Source organism: Oryctolagus cuniculus, chromosome 16 (genome assembly GCF_051225735.1).
Source record: "Oryctolagus cuniculus isolate XC-2025 breed Fujian yellow rabbit chromosome 16, ASM5122573v1, whole genome shotgun sequence".
NCBI lineage: Eukaryota > Metazoa > Chordata > Mammalia > Lagomorpha > Leporidae > Oryctolagus > Oryctolagus cuniculus.
The window spans coordinates 76,923,568-76,945,366 of NC_142882.1; the positions used below are offsets into that span (position 1 = coordinate 76,923,568).

General features: G+C 39.5%; 1 long non-coding RNA gene across 1 annotated transcript in view; it reads right to left on the reverse strand.

The window, feature by feature from the left end:
* Nucleotides 1–295: 295 nt before the first annotated feature.
* Nucleotides 296–21,799, reverse strand: part of LOC149121835 (uncharacterized) — a 32,981-nt gene continuing 11,477 nt past the window's right edge. Inside the window, exon 3 of the long non-coding RNA XR_016222776.1 lies at nucleotides 296–672. This is a non-coding gene — a long non-coding RNA (uncharacterized LOC149121835). The remainder of the gene's footprint in view (nucleotides 673–21,799) is intronic.

Sequence of the window (21,799 nt, forward strand, 5' to 3'; positions counted from 1 at the left end):
GCAGACTGAACCAGTAGTTAGAAGACTCTCTCTTCCCTCTCTTTCTCTCTGTAACTTTGATTTTCAAAGTAAATATTATATTTTGAAATAATTCAAAATAAAATATATCAAAATAAATATATCATTTAAAAATGTTTTTATTATTGAGTTTTAAGTTTTCGTTGTTATATTTTGAATACAAATATTTGATCAGATGGGTGTTTTGCAAATATATTCTTCCAGCCTGTGACTTTTATTCTTTCACAAAACAGATTTTAAAATTTTTTAAAGATTTATTTATTTATTTGAAATGCAGAGTTACAGAGAGAGAGAGAGAAACAGAGAGACAGGGAGACAGAGTTCTTCCATTTACTAGTTCACTTCCCAGATGGCCACAGTGGCTGGCTGTGGCTCAACCACGCTGAAACCAGGATCCACGAGCTTCTTCCAGGTCTCCCACATGGGTGTAGGGGCCCACGCGCTTGAGTCATCCTTCACTACTCTCCCAGGCACTTTAGCAGGGAGCTGTTTCAGATGGCGAGGAGTCGGGACACCAACTGGCACCCACATGGGAAGCCAGTGTTGCAAGCAGCAGCTTAACCCACGATGCCACAATGCTCACCCAGATGCTTTATATTTTAGTGGAGTCTAACATCGATTCTTTCTTTCATGGGGTGTGCTTTGGTTTTCCATCTAAAAAGACATCATAAGGGTGAGCGTTGTGATGCAGTAGGTTAGACACTTGCATCCCACATCTGGAAAAGACTGAGACATGCATTTTCCCCTTTGATTCAATATTCAATTCAATACATGTTTTAAAAGCATTATCTCGTGGTGCCAGCTGAGTTAGCTGTTCACCATGACATACCTTTAATCTGACAACCCAAGTGGCTATTGCTCTAGGTTAGGGATGTGATGAATTATAAATAAGTGAACACTAATTTGTATGTTAAATTTTCAAATTCTAAATTTCCTAAAGATGATGGATACTTTCAACAATGAAGAGGGACATCACGATGTGGAAGAGAGAGATTCTTCCAGCTGAAATGACTCGACTCCATCTCAGTACCAACCTGTCACCCCAACAAGAAGGCAGCTCTGCACCACCTCCCAGGCTCAGGCCTGCCCACCTTAGAGACAGAAATTACACGAAGGTCAAAATTTAAAAGATTGGGTAAACCTTTCATAAATTAGATATTATTTTAATGATTCATTCATTTGAAGGGCTGAGTGGCAGAGATGGAGAGAGAGAAAGCAAGCTTCCATCCTTTGGTTGACTCTTCAAGTGGTCACAATGACTGGCATTGGGCAAGCCAAAGTCAGGTACCTGGGAACTCCATTCAGGTTTCACACCTGGATGGCAGAGGTCCGAGCACTTGGGCCATTATCTGATGCCTCCACAAGTGCATCTGCAGGGAGCTGGATTGGAAGCAGAGCAGCTAGGACTTAAACTGGGGCTCTGATATGGAATGTGAGGCTTGCACGTGATGACTTAACCTACTATGCCCCAATGCTACCCCCATAACATCAATATTGAGTTATTAAATAATACTCACTGCAAATATACCTTAATGTTTCTTGATCTAGTTACTGCTCCTAAGATTGAAAGAAGGGTTTAAGGAAGAGGTTGAATGTCCTCTACAGAGCACACTGGCACATTCCTAACTTGCTAAGCATTAAGAGGTGTGTTAGAGCCTCCTGAAGAGGCAATGGCATGACTAAGTTCCCCTAATTTGGAATTAACTCTGAGTACAAACTTAAGTCTGCCGCTTACTGGTTTCGTATATTTGCACGAGTTATGGACTCCTTCAAGACCCAAGTTTTCTAGAAATCAAAATGAAGCAATATTGGTCTCTTGTGAGAGACAGAGATCTTCATCTGCTAGTTCATTCCCCAAATAGCCCCAGGCTGGTTTAAGTTGAAGACAGGAGACTTGATCCAGGTCTCCCATATGGGCGACAGGGGCCCAAGCACTAGGACCATCTTCCTCTGCTTTTCCAGGTGCATAATCAGGGAGTTGGATGGGAAGTGGTACAGCCAGGACTCCAATAGCAGACCCTATACGGGATGCTTGCATCACTGGTGGCAGCTTAACCTGCTGTGCCACAACGCTGGCTCCAATAGTTTGGTTGTCTGCATGAAAAGTACAAAGACCCTCTACGTTCATTCTGTGGCATCGGCAGACTTCAGAGGCTACTTGGACCTTGGGTCTCTGTCAGTCTTCAAGACAGAGATGCCTCTGCCTCTGTGCACCTGTCTTTCATCAGTGCCGGAAGCAGATGTGGTCCTGCAGTTGCTCCCTTGTCTGATGGGCTTCCTCAGGTTCCCACAATACCCAGCCCCTTTGCCTGTGCCCCAAGTCACCTCTGGAATTACTCCTCAGTTTATTTCATCTTAGTTGAAAGAAATAAAACTGAAAATTCACCTCAGTGGTTCAAAGTCTCTAAAATAACAGAAAGCAGATGTGTGCGTCCTCAGAATCAGCTGTTAAAAGTGTAAGGTACCCATAGAAGACAATATGGTTGAAAATATTTTCCGGGGAAGATATTATAGAAGAGATAAAGCTCTCTGCTATGGCCCGGGAGTGCAGTGGAGGATGGCCCAAGTGCTTGGGCCTTGCACCTGCATGGGAGACCAGGAGAAGCACCTGGCTCCTTGCTTCGGATTAGTGCAGTGCGCCGGCTGCAGCACGCCAGCCGCGGCAGCCATTGGAGGGTGAACCAACGGCAAAAGGAAGACCTTTCTCTCTCTCTCTCTCTCTCTCTCTCTCTCTTTCTCTCTCTCTCTCTCACTGTCCACTCTGTCAAAAAAAAAAAAAAGAAGAAGAAGAAGAAGAAGAGCTAAGCCACTGGTTGGGACCCGCTTCTGACCAGCTCCCTGCTAATGCATTCTAAAAGGCAGCAGGTAATGGCTCAAGTGTATGAAACCCTGCCACTCATGCAGGGGACCGTAATGGAATTCTGGGCCAGTCCTGGCTGTATGGGTTTTTGGGGAGTGAACAATGGGAGGAAGATACCTCTTTTTGTGTGTGTATGTATGTGTGTCTTCCTCCCTTCCTCCTCTCCCTCTCAAATTGAATAAAGAAAGAAAATGCATTAGAAATCGAAGAATGATTTATGAGTAAATCAATTCTTACAGCATCTAAAGCAACTCACTTTTTGTCTTCCAGGCACTTTTCATTAAGGGGGCATTGCCTATATTTCTACATGGTAGGTGTGAAAGATCTGCAATGTATAAATATGTGCTACAATTTATCTTCAGTTTGGGAAGAATGAATTAGGAGATGTCTGCTGTGCTGTTTTGGATTTTTGTAAATGCTTTTTGGATAACTTCCAGCCGTATCTCCAACTGTTCTAAAATCATCTACGTTTGCCACATCATTGTCTTGTAAACCCCCATTTCCACCTCTTGATGTTCACCTCCATCTGTTGCTGCTCTTGCTTCTCGCCTCTCCTCCTCACATTTCCTCCCATTGGTTTTTCTTTCAAGGATTATGCTAGTCCACATTGCATGTTTTTTTGCAATCAATAATAGAATGCAACAATGAGAATAACCTAGATAGCCAAAGCAAGAGTCTTTAGGCCTTTGAAAAATCATTTTAACCACTTAGATTTATGGGTGGGGAAATCCAATGACTATAGAGCATAAATTATTTATATTATTTTAAATCTACTTTCCATCATTGTCTAAATATAATCTATCATTTTTCCCAGCTGTGAAATTAATGGATATGCCTTTTCCTTGTTATGCTTTATTACTCATTATTTTAAATTTATATTTCTAGGAATCCAATACATCTACCTTGCCAAAGGAGAATTAAGCTACGTTTTTGGCACATTATTTTCTAGAACAATCTCTAGAACGTATTTTATAGTTTTGTAACCACCTTGTGGAAAAATTGATCCCAACAGAGGAGTGGCACAGCTGTGTGCCATGGCTTTCCCAACACTTTATAAAATTGATCTGTATTTATTTATAGATAATTAATTATATATACACAGGTATTATGTGTGTGCCTTTAACCAGCAAGTCTGACCTTTTTCCTTAGTGGCACTTCATTATTTGTTACTTCTCATGTGCTAACTCTTAATATCACTTGACTGAGAACTGAAATCCAGATTATATTTTATTATTCTAAAAATTTTATAGCTGTTTCCCACTTAATACTCTTCCTTTCTGTTATTGCTTCACTATAGAATTATACTTGAGGAAGAATCATAAAACAATTTGAATAATTTGACTTTCTAATTTTAATATATAAATCTGAAATATTTTATAGAGGTTAGGAACTTAGACTTTGGAGTCAGGCATACCTGAATCAGAACCAATTCCTATGATAAACTAGCTATGCGATTCACTGTACATTGTTTGAACTCTATAAGACTCAACAGATCTCATAAGACTCAGTAGATATTATGTCCGTCTGTAAAATGGACATAGTAGTATCCATCTCTTACCATTGTTGTAAGAATCAAATGAGAGAATGCTTATAAAGAACTTGGTATAGTGATTGGCACAAAATAAACACTAAGTAAATGTTGGATATTGTTATTAGTATCTAGAAGTACATAGAAAAAAATGAGAGGTTACACAAAAACATTGATGATGCTATCCTATGTGATTAGGTTATGAGTTTTTTTTTCTCTTGAGTTTCACTTTTTTTTAAGATTTATTTATTTGAAAGTTACAGAGAGGCAGAGGCAGAGAGATAGACAGACAGACAGACGGACAGAGGTCTTCTATCCACTGATTTACTCCCCAGATGGCAGCAATGGCCAGAGCTGTGCCTCTCTGAAGCCAGGAGCCAGGAGCTTCTTCCAGGTCTCCCATGTAGATGTGAGGATCAAGGACTCTGGCCATGTTTTACTGTTTTCCCAGGCCATAGCAGAGAGCTGGATCGGAAGTGGACCAGCCAGGACTCAACCAGTGCCCATATGGGATGTCATCCCTGCAGGCCACAGAGCTGGCCCCTCATATTATTTATAATTGCTCTTTGGTGAACGTAAATGTGTACCAGCAAGCCTAATATATATTAGGTATAATCCAGTAACAACATTAAGTCATTTTAAAACAATAGAATTTGGGGCTGGCGCTGTGGTGTAGCAGGTAAATTCAGCGTCTACAGTGCCGGCATCCCATATGGGTGCCGATTTGAGTCCCAGCTGCTCCACTTCTGATCCAACTCTCTGCTATGGCCTGGGAAGGCAGTAGAAGATGACCCAAGTCCTTGGGCTCCTGCACCCATGTGGGAGACCCTGAAGAAGCTCCTGGCTCCTGGCTTTGGATCAGTGCAGTTCCAGCTGTTGAGGCCATCTGGGGAGTGAACCAGCAAATGGAAGACCTCTCTCTCTCTCTCCCTTTCTCTCTGCCTTTGCCTCTCTGTAACTCTGCCTTTCAACTAAATAAATAAATCTTAAAAAAATAGAATTTTAGGAGCACTATGTTTATCCAGTGCTTAAGATTCTGGTTGGGATGCCAGCCTCCCGTATTGGAGTACCTGGGTTCAAGTGCTGGCTCCGCTCCTGATTCTAGCTTCCCTGAGAAGGAAGGGTGATGGCTAAAGTGGCTGAGTCCCTATCACCTTCATGGAAGACCTAGATTGGGTTCCTGGCTCCTCACTTTAGCTTAGCCCAGCTTCAGCCTTTTGGTCATTTGGGTAGTGAGCCACCAGATGGACAATGTCTCCATCTGTTTGTCTGTCTGCCTCTCCCTCTAGCTTCCTCTCAGGAAATGAAATTTTTAAAAACATAGGGAAACTCCCTAAACATACACTGAATCTTAGCTGTGAGTAGCAGTTTTGATGTACATTTTAGACATTAGAAAGAGCAAGCTTCAGACTGGTAAAGCACTCCCCTCCTTGCTGCAAGGAGAGTCAGGATGAGGCTGGAGTCGGGATGAATGGCAATGCTTGTGCCTGTTGCTTCCTAGATAAGCGCCAAGGATCATGTTCTCTTCCTGCACACTGCTTCCAGCGATGCCACTGGGCTGCTTATTGTGCCACTCTGGTTGCATTGAGATGCAATGAGCCATGAAGGCCTCCCTCCCCAGGGATGTTAGAATGAGATGACACAGAGGCCGGCGCCGTGGCTCAATAGGCTAATCCTCCACCTTGCGGCGCCGGCACACCGGGTTCTAGTCCCGGTCGGGGCGCCGGATTCTGTCCCGGTTGCCCCTCTTCCAGGCCAGCTCTCTGCTATGGCCAGGGAGTGCAGTGGAGGATGGCCCAGGTGCTTGGGCCCTGCACCCCATGGGAGACCAGGAAAAAGCACCTGGATCCTGGCTCCTGCCAGGATCAGCGCGGTGCGCCGGCTGCAGCGGCGGCCATTGGAGGGTGAACCAGCGGCAAAAAGGAAGACCTTTCTCTCTGTCTCTCTCTCTCACTGTCCACTCTGCCTGTAAAAAAAAAAAAAAAAAAAAAAAAAAAAAAAAAAAAAAAAAAAGAATGAGATGACACAGTCTTCCCTGAACTGGAAAGACTGGCTGCCCTGTCTGTGCTCCAGGAAGGAGCCAGCCCTTAATGCTAGTGATGAAAAGGGAGAGCCGCGTAGCCTGTGGTGCCTATGCTACCTCCAGGTCCTCAACCTCCTGCGTTTTCTAAGTTCAGGTGAGATTGTGAAGGATGCCACAATTCACCTTATTGACCAGATGATTTCAACAAATATAGCCTAACTGTAAAAGGAAATGTTAGGTAGTTTGTGGGGGGATAAGGAAAGAATGAGATCAAATTCCCATTTAAGCTTTTAGCTTGAAAATCAACTTGTTCATGAGAAAACCTTCAATGTTCAAATCTATCATTTAAGAAAGGGATCTTAACGTTCACTTACACCATTTCTTTGCCTGTTGATTGCATCTTCCAAATTCTGAAAGATTTCCAATTCAGTATTTTAGACTGGGCCCTTTATTGCTGCAAATGTAGGTATACAAAGGAACCCCAAGCAGTTCATGGAAAAACAGAACTAAAAGATGTGTGTTTGTCTGCAAAAATTTTTTTGATGGCTTTTTCATAAGACTTTTTTTTTTTTTTTTTGACAGGCAGAGTTAGACAGTGAGAGAGAGAGACAGAGAGAAAGGTCTTCCTTTGCCGTTGGTTCACCCCACAAATGGCTGCAACGGCCAGCGCACTGCGCCAATCTGAAGCCAGAAGCCAGGTGCTTCCTCCTGGTCTCCCATGTGGGTGCAGGGTCCAAGGACCTGGGCCATCCTCCACTGCCCTCCCGGGCCACAGCAGAGAGCTGGACTGGAAGAGGAGCAATCGGGACAGAATCCGGTGCCCCAACCGGGACTAGAACCCAGGGTACCAGCGCCGCAGTGAGAGGATTAGTCTAGTGAGCCGCGGCGCCAGCCCATAAGACATCTTTTCCATGAACTTTCTGAAGACCACTCCTGTGTGTGTGTGTGTGTGTGTGTGTGTGTATTCAAATAGAATAATACTCTGAAGTCCTGATTACTCATCAGGTTAACTTTGTAGACGTCTGTTTGTTATTGGGCTTTGGGGTTGGTTTTTGCTTTTCTTTCTCATTATACATGCAACTATTCAACAGCAGCAGTGAACAAACTTGTTTTTAAAGTATTTTTAAGATTCTACTTTATCCTCTTTTGTTAGCAGATTTACATATAAGTATCTTTTTTATCAAAGTTTTCCTATCATACAGACTAAAAATAGATTAAATATTGTCAGCTGCTTACAAATGTGATATGTCTTTTGCTACTTTGATGTGTCTTTTCACTGCTCCTATTACTTCATCATTTTCAACTCAAACTTGTCCCCCTCACTAAAGGTTCACGCTGACAGAGATAAATTGCTGAACTGCTCACATAGTTTTCTTTACATTCTAACTTGTCAAATGTGAAGAAGGTCATACAAAATCATGTTAAATGGGATGGGTATCACCAAACATCTGAAGACCCTTTTTTTTAATCTATAGTTTAAAATACAACAAATACAAATATATATATATATATATATATATGTATATACATATTTTTGAGGAAAACAAATTCTAAAACACCTCAGTTCAATAAATCAATAGAAACTAACATCTTGTTCAACAAAGCCAGTAAGAATATATCTGTTTTCTTTTTCTGATAGAATGGAGGGAGAATAAGAGTAGCATGGAGGGAGAGAGAGAGGAAAGTCTTGGGAAGAAGTTCAAGAGAAGCAGAAAACAAAAGAAAACAGATGAACAGAAAACATAGTAAATTCTGAGATTAGCCCAAGTGTTGGAGACAATGCCCTTCTCACATATTATTTCAATCACTTCTGAATGTTGGAACAAGCTAATTAATTTACTAACAGTTTTTTTTTTAATTTCCCCCTCTTCATTGGGAAGCATATAATGTGCTTTTATTTTCAAATATCAAAGCTTTAAAATTGTGAAAATATACCTATTTATTTATTTAAAATAAAGGTTTATTCTTAGAGTGCTTTTCCCATGGAATTCTAGGAATTTTGTCCATGCCTGAAGGACTAACTTAGAGTTGACACATTCACTCAGCTCCTAACAGTGTCCATTCATGAGCACTTAGTCTCAGTAGCTCTTTAAACTCATGGTTGGTTACATTTGCCTTTTCTGGGTATGTGTGCAAAATCATAGCTACTTCCTTCCACAGTACCTGAAATCAGAATCAGAATCTATTTGCTTTATGTATTTTCTCCAAATCAGATTTTTTTTCCTGTCATTATTCTATCAATATGTAGTAAACATTATGGGTAGGAAAAAAATTGGGAAAGTCAATATTTTAACCATCATTCACAAATTGTCTACTGTTCTTTAAACCTTTGGAAACCTTGTAAATGCTCATTCCGAGTGCAGGAGAAAGTAAGGCAGCATTTTCAATAGGCTGTAAGATCACCATCAAGGCAACAAGCGAAGCTCAGTAAGCTTTATGAATGTGATTCAACCACAAGTTTACCCAGAAAATGGGCATAGACTTCCAGGAAGAGAGAAACTTGGGTGGCAGCATTGTCTTTCCTTTTTAAAACAAAATCTCTATATGCCAGGCAATTGATTTTCATTTGCTTGACAATATTAGCCGACATTAGCACTAAAAATGTTTTGTAAGTTGCTTTCTCAAGAATTAGAGAAAACAGAGGATTTCAAAGGACAAGCAAGACATTCAGGCTTAACGTTAATAAATGATAGATTTGCTGGTTTTGTCAATATGTACATTTCTATTATGATTGACATTCGACAAATATTTATCAAGTGCCTCCTACATGCCAGGCATTAGAGATGCAGCTTTTTAGTCCGGGCTAGATTCTTCCTCGTATGTTAGATACTATTTTTCATCACCATGGTTGATGCATGGCAAAGCTGAGGATCAGCAGGTACAAGTTACTTACTCAAGGTCTCAGCTTGTGAAGACTAAAGGCAGGGCCCTCCCTCGGGCTCATCTTGCTTTTGCGTTAGAATTTCATCAGGTCTGTGATAGTCAGGAAACAGGACTGGATTTTGCACAGCCTTCTTAGAATTGAACTTGGGGCATTCAGGTGTTTATTTGACCTTGGTCAAGTGACTTCTTTGTACCTCTGAGTCTTTGCAAAACAGAGACATCAGCAGTGCCTACCTCTGTAGGTTGCTCTGAGCGTTCAGTGTGCTGGAGCACAAGCAGCACTTACAATGCCACGTACACAGCGAGCCCTGTCATTACACTCGTGAGCTCCTCATTGTTTAGAGTTGTGTTCTATAGAGCTTCAGCTCTCCGGGGGGTGTTTTAATTCTCTATTTCTGATTTTGGAAGACAGTAAGACAAAACAGTGGTGGCGAGTTAATTATTAGTGTTAAAGGAAGAACTCTGCACCAAATGTAATGGAAAACATACTTACATCAAGAGACACTGAGAGGAAAAGGAGAAAAGAATACACAATAGAGTTTCTAAATGCTTGTGAAAAAATTATGCATGGATTTCAATTTTTTGCACCAAAACAAACTAATTTTAATTCCATTTTCAAGGACCCTTGTGTAGTATTTTCAAATCAAGTGATCCTAGAGTAACACATACACACACACACACTCTTCCACACTTCTGATGGTTATCTCTATAGAAACCAAACCCTGTAGAGTTGATGATAAAACCAGTGCATTAAACTCAAGACAGTAAGTACTGGGGTACAGTAAAATGGACAGAGCAGAGTCACGCAATCACAACCTGAGAGATCTCTCACACTCATCCCCAGACATTTTCTCCCTGGTCCAGATGCAGCCATGCTCAGGGCTATGGTTAGGTTGGTCCCTGGCATCCCATAATCATGTGTGCTTGCCTAGCAGTTGCCCTCCCTCCCCCTCCCAGTTCCCACTTTACTCCACCTCACCGCACTTCTCCCCCAGCCTCTGCTACACTGCCCTTGTAAGACTTCAGGCAGGGACCAATGCTGAAGCTCATCATTCCTACCAACGGTGGCATTTAAAATCATGCCCGGTCTTCTGAATCCGAAACATACTCAGCCCTACAAGCAGTTTCTATGGACTCTTGTAGTAGTGGTTGGAGGGGAATAAAGCAAATCACTCCCAACATGAAGCTATGTGAGACTGGTTATGAATGATTAACCATTACAGAGCCAGTGGAGGGTATACGCTGAGTCTGTAGAGTTCATGGAAACTACTGCAGTTAAAAATGATCTCTTAGCGTAGGGATTCTTTTAACATCAGCCTACAGTTCTTTTTTTCAGTTTTCATCCTTTTAATTCGTGCAAAAAGCTTTAATCTTTTTTATTATGGTAAGTTTTGAATGTTCTCAATAAGACTCCTAGAGGGACATTTCCTTCCTGTAGGGTGTGTGTGTGTGTGTGTGTGTTCACTTGAGTGTACTTCACCACAGTTAGTAGGAAGATAATGACATTTGGAATACTTATTTTTTGAGTAAATTTTTCAGATTTTGGCCAGACCTCTTCCTTACTGCAGTCAACACATTTTTTACCACTTCTAGCAACAACGTCATACAATTTCACGGCTCCATGACTTGATAAGAAGAGGTAGCATAGATAAAGACTCTCCCAGACACATGGAAAGCCAAGACACTGTGGCAAAAAAAAAAAAAAAACCTAAATGAAAGATCTCTGTGAGTGTGATCCCAGTAGAAAGAACAGGCCATCAAAGAAGGAGGTACCTTTCTCTGAAGGGAGGAAAGAACTTCCACTTTGACTATGACCTTGTCTAAATAAGAGTCGGAGAACTCAAGAGGCTTCCATAGCCTTGGCAACTCATGACAAGAGCCTCGGGTGATTACTGACATCATAAATAAGAGTGTCAATTGTTAAATCAACAACAGGAGTCACTGTGCACTTACTCCCCATGTAGGATCTCTGTCCTTAATGTGTTGTACTATGTGAATTAACGATATAGCTAGTACTCAAACAGTACTTTATACTTTGTGTTTCTGTGTGGGTGCAAACTGTTGAAATCTTTACTTAGTATATACTAAATTGATCTTCTGTATATAAAGATAATTGAAAATGAATCTTGATGAAGAATGGGATGGGAGAGGGAGTGGGAGATGGGATGGTTGCAGGTGGGAGGGTGGTTATGGGGGGAAAAAGCTGCTATAATCCAAAAGTTGTACTTTGGAAATTTATATTTATTAAATAAAAGTTAAAAAAATAAAACTATGTTATCTCAAAAAAAAAAAAATACAAAACTTTCCCAGACAAACCAATGCTGAGAAAGTTCATTGCCACCAGAGCTTGCTTGCAAGGACTACCAAAGGGAATTCCTAAAGCTGGAAGAAAACAATGCTATTTAGTGACTTGAAAGCATAAAACGCCAGTACAGTGTCAAAAGTGCTGAATAAACCCTTTATACATTTTACATGGAAGTTACATGACAAGATTATGATGAAAATAGCTACAATAATTTATTAAGGAATATAGCACAAAATGTAAATCATGATATAAAGAACATAAAATGTGGTTGGGAGTACAGAATTTTTGTGTGTGAGAAAAGTTGTTATCAGCTTTAAGTACACTGGTATAAGCATAAGATGTTTGAAGTAAGTTTCATGGTAACTACAAGGGAAAAAACATACAGCAGATATCCAGAAATAAAGGAATGGAGGATCTACAAAACAACCAGAAACAATTCAAACAATACAAAATAATAGCAGTGAGTCTTTACCTATCAAGAATATTCTTGAATGTAAGTGGATTAATTTTTCTAATCAGAAGACATATTGCCTATAAAAGACTTGCTGATCTTTAAGAACATACACTGAGGGGCAGGTGCTGTGGCATAGTAGGTAAAGCTACCACCTGTAGTGCCAGCATCCCATATTGGTGCCAGTTCAAGTACTGGCTGCTCCACTTTTGATCCATCTCTCTGATATGGCCTGGGAAAGCAGTGGAAGATGGCCCAAGTCACTGGGCTCCTGCACCCGTATCAGAGACCCAGAAGAAGCTCCTGACTCCTGGCTGCAGATCAGTGCAGTTCCAGCCATTGTGGCCATCTGGGGAGTGAACCAGTAGATGGAAGACCTCTCTCTCTCCCTCTCTTTCCCTCTGCCTCTGCCTCTCTATAGCTCTGCCTTTCAGACAAATAAATCTTTAAAAAGAAAAAGAATATACACTGATTGAAAGTGAAGATTGCTTTAGCTATTCGAGGTCTCTTGTGCCTCCATATGAATTTCAGCATCATTTTTTCTAGATCTGCGAAGAATGTCTTTGGTATCTTGATTGGGATTGCATTGAATCTATAAATTGCTTTTGGGAGAATGGACATTTTGATGATGTTGATTCTTCCAATCCATGAGCATGGAAGATTTTTCCATTTTTTGGTATCCTCTTCTATTTCTTTCTTTAAGGTTTTGTAATTTTCATCGTAGAGATCTTTAACGTCCTTGGTTAAGTTTATTCCAAGGTATTTGATTGTTTTTGTAGCTATTGTGAATGGGATTGATCTTAGCAGTTCTTTCTCAGTCATGGCGTTGCTTGTGTATACAAAGGCTGTTGATTTTTGTGCATTGATTTTATATACTGCCACTTTGCCAAACTCCTCTATGAGTTCCAATAGTCTTCAATGGTAGACTGGATAAAGAAATTATGGGATATGTATTCTTTAGAATACTATACCGCAGTAAGAAGCAACGAAATCCAGTCATTTGCAACAAAATGGAGGAATCTGGAACACATCATGCTGAGTGAAGTAAGCCAGTCCCAAAGGGACAAATACCATATGTTCTCCCTGATCGGTGACAACTGACTGAACACCAAAAAGGAAACCTCCTGAAGTGAAATGGACATTATGAGAAATGGTGACTTGATCAGCATAGCCCTGACTGCTAATGGACAACTTAATACATTATCCCTCATAGTATTTTTTTTGTCTGTTCTACTTAATATGACTGGTTTAATTCTGTAATTATCACACAGTTATTCTTAAGTGTTGAAAATTAACTGAAATGTGATCCCTGTTAAACATAAAAGTGGGAATAAGAGAGGGAAGAGATGTATAATTTGGGGCATGCTCGGGCTGACTTGCCCCAATTGGTAGAGTTGGAAACATACCAGGGGATTCCAATTCAATCCCATCAAGGTGGCATGTGCCAATGCCATCTCACTATTCCAAGTGATCAATTTCAGTTCACAATTGATCATAATGAAAGGACTAAGAGTCAAAGGGAGCACATAAACAAGTCTAGTATCTGCTAACACTAACCGATAGAATAAATAAAGGGGAGAGTGATCCAACATGGGAAGTGAGATACTCAGCAGACTCATAGAATGGCGGATGTCCTAAATAGCACTCTGGCCTCAGAATCAGCCCTAAAGGCACTCGGATCTGGTTGAAAAGCCCATGAGAGTATTTCAGGCATGGAAAGCCAAGACACTCTGGCAAAAAGATCTCTGTGAGTGAGATCCCAGTGGAAAGAACAGGTCTTCAAAGAGGGAGGTGCCTTTCTCTGAAGGGAGGAGAGAACCTCCACTTTGACTATGACCTTGTCTAAACAAGATAAGAGTCGGAGAACTCAAGGGGCTTCCATAGCCTTGGAAACTCATGACTGGTGCATAGGGAGATTATTGATGCCATAAACAGGAGTGTCAATTTGTAAAGTCAACAACAGGAGTCACTGTGCACTTACTCCTCATGTAGGATCTCTGTCCTTAATGTGCTGTACACTGAGGCTTAATGCTATAACGAGTACTCAAACAGTATATTTCACTTTGTGTTTCTATGGGGGTGCAAACGATTGAAATCTTTACTTAATGTATACTAAACTGATCTTCTGTAAAAAAAAAAAAAAAAAAAAAAAAAAAGAAATTATCAATTCCCAACTTGACTCTCACTGGGATTAAACATGACAATAGGTCTGATCTGATTTCATCATCATTTTAAAAAAATCATCTATTATTTTTCACTTTATGTTTCTGTGTGGGAGCAAACTGTTGAAATACTTACTTAAGGTATACTAAGCTGATCTTCTGTATATTAAGATAATCGAAAATGAATCTTGATGTGAATGGAAGGGGAGAGGGAGTGGGAAAGGGGAGGGTTGTGGGTGGGAGGGACGGTATGGGGGGGGGAAAGCCATTGTAACCCATGAGTCGTACTTTGGAAATTTATATTCATTAAATAAAAGATTAAAAAAAAAAAAAAGTGAAGAGATTGGAAAAAAATGTTTCATGCATATGGAAGCCAAATGAGAGCAGGGATAGGTTTATTTATATCAGATGAAATAAATTGTAAGTCAGAAACGATGAAAAGAGACAAAGGTCATTAGATAATGACAAGACAGTCAATTTATCAAGAGGATATAACAATTGTAAATATATATATATATATACAGCCAACATTAGAGCACCTAAACATATAGCAATTATTAATGCATCTGAATGCAGAGCGAGATTGGGGTATAATAATAATAGGGGATATTAATATTCTACTTTTTAAAAAATATTTTATTTATTTGAAAGAGAGTTACATAAACAGGTAGAGCCAGAGATAGAGCCAGAGAGAGAGAGAGAGAGAGCGAGCGAGTGAGAGATGTCTTCCATCTGCTAGTTCATTCCCCAAATGGCTGCAACAGCCAACGCTGAGCTGATCTGAAGCCAGGAACTTTTTCCGGGTCTCCCATGTGGGTGCAGGGGCCCAACGATTTGGGCCATGTTATACTGCTTTCCCAGGCCATAGCAGAGAGCTGGATTGGAAGTGGAGCAGCCAGAATTTGAACCAGCACCCATAGGTAATGCTGACACAGCAGGCCAGGGCCTTAACCCACTGCGCCACAGTGCCGACCTCAATACTCCACTTTCAACAATGGATAAGCCATCCAGATAATCAATAAGGAAACAGTAAACATGAATTACACCTTTGGTCAAATGGACCTGACAGACATATATACAACATTCCAGTCACCAGCAGCAGAATACATATTCTTCTCAAGCTCAAACAAGACTTTCTGCAAAACGATTATAGGTTAGCCCACAAAACAACTCATCAATTATTCGAAGATTAAAACCATATCAAGCATCTTGTCCCACCATAACAGTAGAAAACTAGATCAGTCATCTGAAGGATTTCTGGAAATTTACAAATGTGAAAATTGAACATATTCCTAAACAATCAATGGGTCAAAGAAGAAATAAGAGAAAACTAAAATGTATCTTGAGACAAATGAAAATAGAAACAAAATGTACCATAACTTAAGAGATGCAGCAAGAACAGTTCTAACAGGGAAGTTTACAGTAATAGATCCCTACATCAAAAAAGAAGAAAGTTCAAATAACCTAACATCACACCCTAAAGAGCTAGAAAAAGAAGAACCAAGCAGGCACAAAGTTTGTAGTAGAAGAAGGTAAATCCTCGAGATCAATGCGGAAATAAACAAAACAGAGACTAGGAAAGCACCAGAAGAGATCATTGAAGTGAAGATTTGTTTGAAAGATAAACTTGACAAACCTTACGCTAAACTAAAAAAAAAAGATTCAAATAAAATTGAAAATTAGAAGAATTTACAATACTATAGAAAGGACTATAATAGACTACTATGAATAATTATGTAATAGCAACTTGGATAACCTAGAAGAAATGGATCAATTCATAGAAACACACAACCTGCCCGATCTGAGTTATGAAGAAACAGAAAATCTAAACAGACTGTTAATGAGCAAAGAGGTTAAAAAAGAAGAGAATACTTCCAGACTCATTTTGTGAGGCCAGCATTATCCAGACACCAAAGCCAGATAAGGACACTACAAGAAAAACCATTGCAAGTAAATATCCCTGATGAACACAGATGCAAAACTCCTTAACAAAATACTATCAAACCAAACACAAAAGCAGATTAAAGTGTCATTCATCATGATCAAGTAGGATTTACCCATGGGATGCAGCATTGTTCAAAATATGCAAATATGTAAATCAACAGATGTGTTACACCATATTAACAGAATAAAAAATTCATAAAATTCAACATTCTTTCATAATTAAAAAAAGATGCAAAAGGAATATTCCTTAACATGGTAAAGACTACATATGAAAAGCCTACAGCCCATAACACATTCAATGGTAAAAGCTGAACGCTTTAGTCCCAGAAAGACTAGAGATCCTAAGAAGACTTCGATTGTGTTTCTAGCAATAAAAATGTTATGATGCTTTGTTAAGTTGAAAAAGAAGTTGAGCATTTAATTTACTAAGTGAAAAACACAAGGAAAGAAAATTCCCATCTGCCAAGTGACTCTACGTTTTACTAAAATCTACTTTAAAAGCTAGGCCAAACGTTAAGGTACTATAGTTAAATATGGTTTGCAGACAATTGAAGTGTACCAGTCTCATGCTATATCCCTGCAGAGAGCATCCCCGGCTGGTGGCAGCAGGGAGGTGGGCTCAAGGTGCTTCAGGAACTCACTCTCCTTACATCATGCAGCTTTGCTCAAGCCTCGTCTTTGCTGGCACGGTGGAAGCCAGGTTTTGGGAAGGGAGTCTATAACTGGCAAGAAAGTTGGAAATGAATGTTCAAGCTCACTATCTGATGGCTTGAACACTGAACAAAATGTCTCTTCCACACTACTTTACAAGAAGAACTCACGACACCCAGTGACAAGAAGCTGGCAAAGACGTCCCAGCAGTGCACCAAGAATCCAGCTGTTGGTCTTTAATACAGAGAGGGGAGACTGGGTTTTGGTATTATTTCACAAAGGACCTATGTTGTGCAGGATATATATAAAAATTTCTACATATCAATCATTAAAATTCAAGAACCTAATAAAATTGGCAAAATATTTTTGATACTTTATAAAAGAGCAAATCAGCATGTCTAAAAAGCACATAAAAAAGGCAACATTGTTGGCTGTTGAGAAATGTACTGCAACTGTAATGAGCTGCTCAGACTTTAGGGACTAGAATCGTAAATGCTGCTAGTGAGGAAGATGATATATAACTGAGTACCTCTTAAAATTAAGCATACTCCTAATAAATGCTCAACTAATGCTATCCTAGGCCTTCAGTTCTTGACAAGAAACTTATATTTACAAAAAGACTTGGACAAGAATGTTCATTTCAGTTTTATATGTAATAGCAAAACATTGGAAAGAACCCAAATGCCCATCAACAGGAGATAGATAAACAAATTCTAGTTTATTTAAAGAATGGAATGGCACTAAGCAATTAAAAAGAGTGAACTACTGAGTCGTGCAACAACACAGAGAAATCCCAAAAAGTGTGTTGAATAAATAAACCACACACAGCAGAGGTTCTGTTTGGTTTCATTTATATGAAATTTGAGACTATGAAACAATAAACTATGGGGGGTGGAAATGGGAGTAGTGTTTTACTGTGAGCAGAGACTGGGTGACTAGAAATATGCAGTGTTGTATAGCACGATGTTAGTGTTCTGTTGAAAGACTGGGTTGTTGGTTACATGAGTTCACAAATTTGCCATGGCTCGTGGAATTGTATGTTGAAGATCTGTTTGTTTTAATGTATATAATACCTCAGTAAAATGTTTAAATATCAATCAATGTAAATCACCACATGTATAGAATAAAGGGGGGAATTACATAATCACCTAAACAAATAGTGAGAAAGCATTTGATAAAATTCATCATTTCTCATGATGAAAACTTGAAACAAACTAGAAACAGAAGAGAACATTCTTAATCTAACACAAAGTATTTACAAAAATTTATATAAACAGTATATTCAACAGTGAAGTATAAAATACATTCACCTGAACTTGGAAATGGTTTTGAATGAAACAAAGATGTCCAGTATTACCATTAAGAAATTACAAGATATAAGGAATAAATGCAACTAAGTCACAGAGGGCATGATGTTATACACTGAATATCCAAAAAATGTAGTTAAGTAGAGTTAATATGGGTTTAGAAAAGTTTGGTCAATGTAAGATCAAAATTCACAATCAAGTTGATTTCTAGAGTAACAAAAGAAGAATTATAAAATATTCCCAAAGGCTATGATTAATGATAGCACAAAGCTATCAGAGGGGTTCTCCTAGACTGGAGTGCTTGGGTTCTAGCCCTGACTCCAGCTTCCTGTCAATGCAAACCCTGGGAGGTGGCAGTGATGGCTCAAGTAGTTGGATTCTGGGCTCCCACACGGGAGATCTGGATTATGTTTCCAGCTCCTAGTTCTAGCCCCAAGCCCAGCCTTGGTGATTGCAGGCATTTAAGGAGTAAACCAGCAGATAGATTTTTAACTCAATCTTTCTAAAAATAATAAAACACAACTAAAATATTTTTAAGTATGTAAGATGTGAAAGGATAACATTAAGAATTTTTTTTAAAAGATTCACTCATTTATTTGAAAGGCAGAGTTACGGGGGCGGGGGAGGAGGGAGGGAGAGAGAGGTCTTCCATCTGCTGGTTCACTCCCCAAATGGCTGAAACCACTGGAGATGGGTCAGTCGGAAGTCAGGAGCCAGGAGCCTCTTCCAGGTCTCCCATATGGCTTCAGGGACCCAAGTACTTGGGCCATCTTCTGCTGTTTCCCCAGGCACATTAGCAGGGAGCTGGATTGGAAGGAGAGCAGCTGGGACTTGAACTGGTACCCATATGGGATGCCAGCATTACAGGCAGCAACCCAACATGCAGGCAGCAACCCACAATAGCAGCCCCTAAATAAGAATTTTTAAACTTAAAAATGAAATGATAGAACATATAATTAGGTCACAAGAAAAAAATACTTTTCAGTAATGTGTGAACAAATATAGTTAATGGTTTAAGAGAGAGAAATAAATTTTTAAAGTAATAATATAAAAGGAATTTGAAAAATTATAACAAAGTAGAATATAAGGAAACAAATTTCAACATAACTAGAGTAGGAATTCCCAAAGGAATTGGAGTGCCTTGTGATAAAAATTTCTACTAAGATGCCTATCAAGAGAATAAAAAAGAAAACTATAGAGTGGAAGAAGATAATTTGCAACACATAAAACAGATTAAAGGGCTTTTGTTCAATATAGAAAGATGTTTAACAAATAAAGGAAGAAAGACAACTAAAAATATTGATCAAATGACTCAAACAAGCATTTCTCTCTAAGGATACCCAAATACTTTTAAGCATGAAAATCTGCTCAACTTCAGTAGTCTTCAAAATAAAGCCATGAAAACATTTACTTACCACTAGACTGGATTACACAGACTAAAAGTAACAGTTAATTAAATAGTTACTGAAAGTAACTTGATAACAATTCATGTAACCAATAGGAACTTATACCAATGGGAGTGTTAACTGGTACAACCACTTGGAAAATTAACTGTCTATTAAAACTGATCATGTATTTATCTTACAATCCATAAATTTCCCCCTGAGGTGTCCACCTAACAGAAATATAGGCACTGGTGCACCAAAGTCCAATGTAACAATGTTCCTGATCTTATTATTTCTAAAAGTTTCTAAGAGTTCCAAACTGTAAACAACCCAAATGCCCAGTAATAATTAAAGCAGTGATTGATTTGGGGTATATCCATACAAAGAAATGAATTATACCATATGCAAGAACATGGATGAATTTAGCAAACAAAGTTAAGCAAAAAAAAGATACAAAGTAATTCACAGTGTGTAATTGTTTTTTACATAAAATTAAAAGAAATAAGCAAATCTTTTCTATGAGATAAGGTTAGCGATTACTTTTTGGTGGCATAGAAAAATGTGTAATTGAAAGGGAACATGAAGGGAGCATCTGAGATTCTTGGGTTGCATTCTATTTCTTGATCTACTGGTAGTTCTCCAAGTGTTCAGCAAATCATGCTTTATGGAGCTCTGTCTTTATGGTCTGTGCAATTCTCTATGTGTGTAACTTTAAGAGCAATGTTTAAATATAATATAATATGCCAAACATATTTAAAATGTTCTATTTCATAGTTGCAGCCTTTCTCAGTGACAGACCACACATGCAAAGGTGGGCCCCTGAGATGACAGTGGAGCTCAGAAACTGCCACTGCCTGGAGCTTCCACTCTACCTTGCTTACGTTTAGCCGTGTTTAGATACCCAAATACTTACCATTGTGTGACAGTCGGCTACCGGATCAGTACAATGGTAATGCTGGACAGGTTTCTACCCTACAGCCCATAGTCTAGGCAAGTTATAGGCTGCACCATCTATGATTACACAAGTATACTCTATGATGTCTGTGTAATAGTGAAATCAACTAACTGCCTTTCTCAAAATATACTCCTGTTATTAAGTGGTATATGACTGTATTTTCAAAATGTAATGAAAGATGTAATTTTAAAGAAGTTTATTTATTTATTTATTTATTTATTTGAGAGGCAGAGAGACAGAGTTACAGATATAGGAGAGAGCTCCAACCCATTGGTCCATTTCCTCAAATACCTAAAGTGGCTGAGGAGCGAAACTTAAGTGTTGGGAACTCTGTAAAATACAACTTACCAGAATGAGGGGAGAAATAGACACACAGATTTATGATGTTCAAATATTCACAATGTCTATGGTACAAACTAAGTACTAAAGAAACTAATATAAAATCTTGCTCTAAGAAAATTCCAAGCTTTGGTGGATGCATTAACAAGTTCTACTTTTTTAAAAAGATTTATTTATTTATTTGAAAGTCAGAATTACACAGAGAGAGGAGAGAGAGAAGGAGAGATCTTTGATCCGATGATTCACTCCCCAATTGGCCACAACGGCCAGAGCTGTGCCAATCTGAAGCCAGGAGCCAGGAGCTTATTCCAGGTCTCCCATGCAGGTGCAGGTGCCCAAGGACTTGGGCCATCTTCTACTGCTTTCCCAGACCATAGCAGAGAGCTGGATCAGAAGTGGAGCAGCTGGGACTCGAATGGGTGCCCATGTGGGATGCTGGCGCTTCAGGCCAGGGCTTTAACCCGCTGCACTATAGCGCAGGCCCCAACAAGTTCTATTTTTAAAAAAGTAAATAAGAAAATTCCAAGATTTCTTAGGCTCCCCATGGAGGAAGAATGCATGCGGGACGGTGAAGAATGCACGCAGCCAGTGGGATTACAGGAATGAACACTGTATCCAACAAAGAACTCCCATTTATGGTGTTAAAAACAAAGCAAAGCACCACAACCCATGGGTGTTTGTGGGAGGCAGATAATTTATTCCAAGATGAAAATCAGAGAACATCACACGGGAGTTTGGATATAGAGGAAGACACACAGACACAGGGAGAACTGGAGCTAACTCATGGTGGTGACATCTCTATGGCATGGTGGCGACATCTCTATGGCATGGTGGCATCCTAAATTATCCTGTGGAGTCGATGTGTCATCTGATTCCAAGACTCACTGGAATCCTGCCCAGTGTCTGAGCCAAAGTCTTCAACTTTTCTGTCAAGTGGGTGAGCTACATAATAGCATGTGATGCATTTCTTTTCTGGTCCATTTAGCCA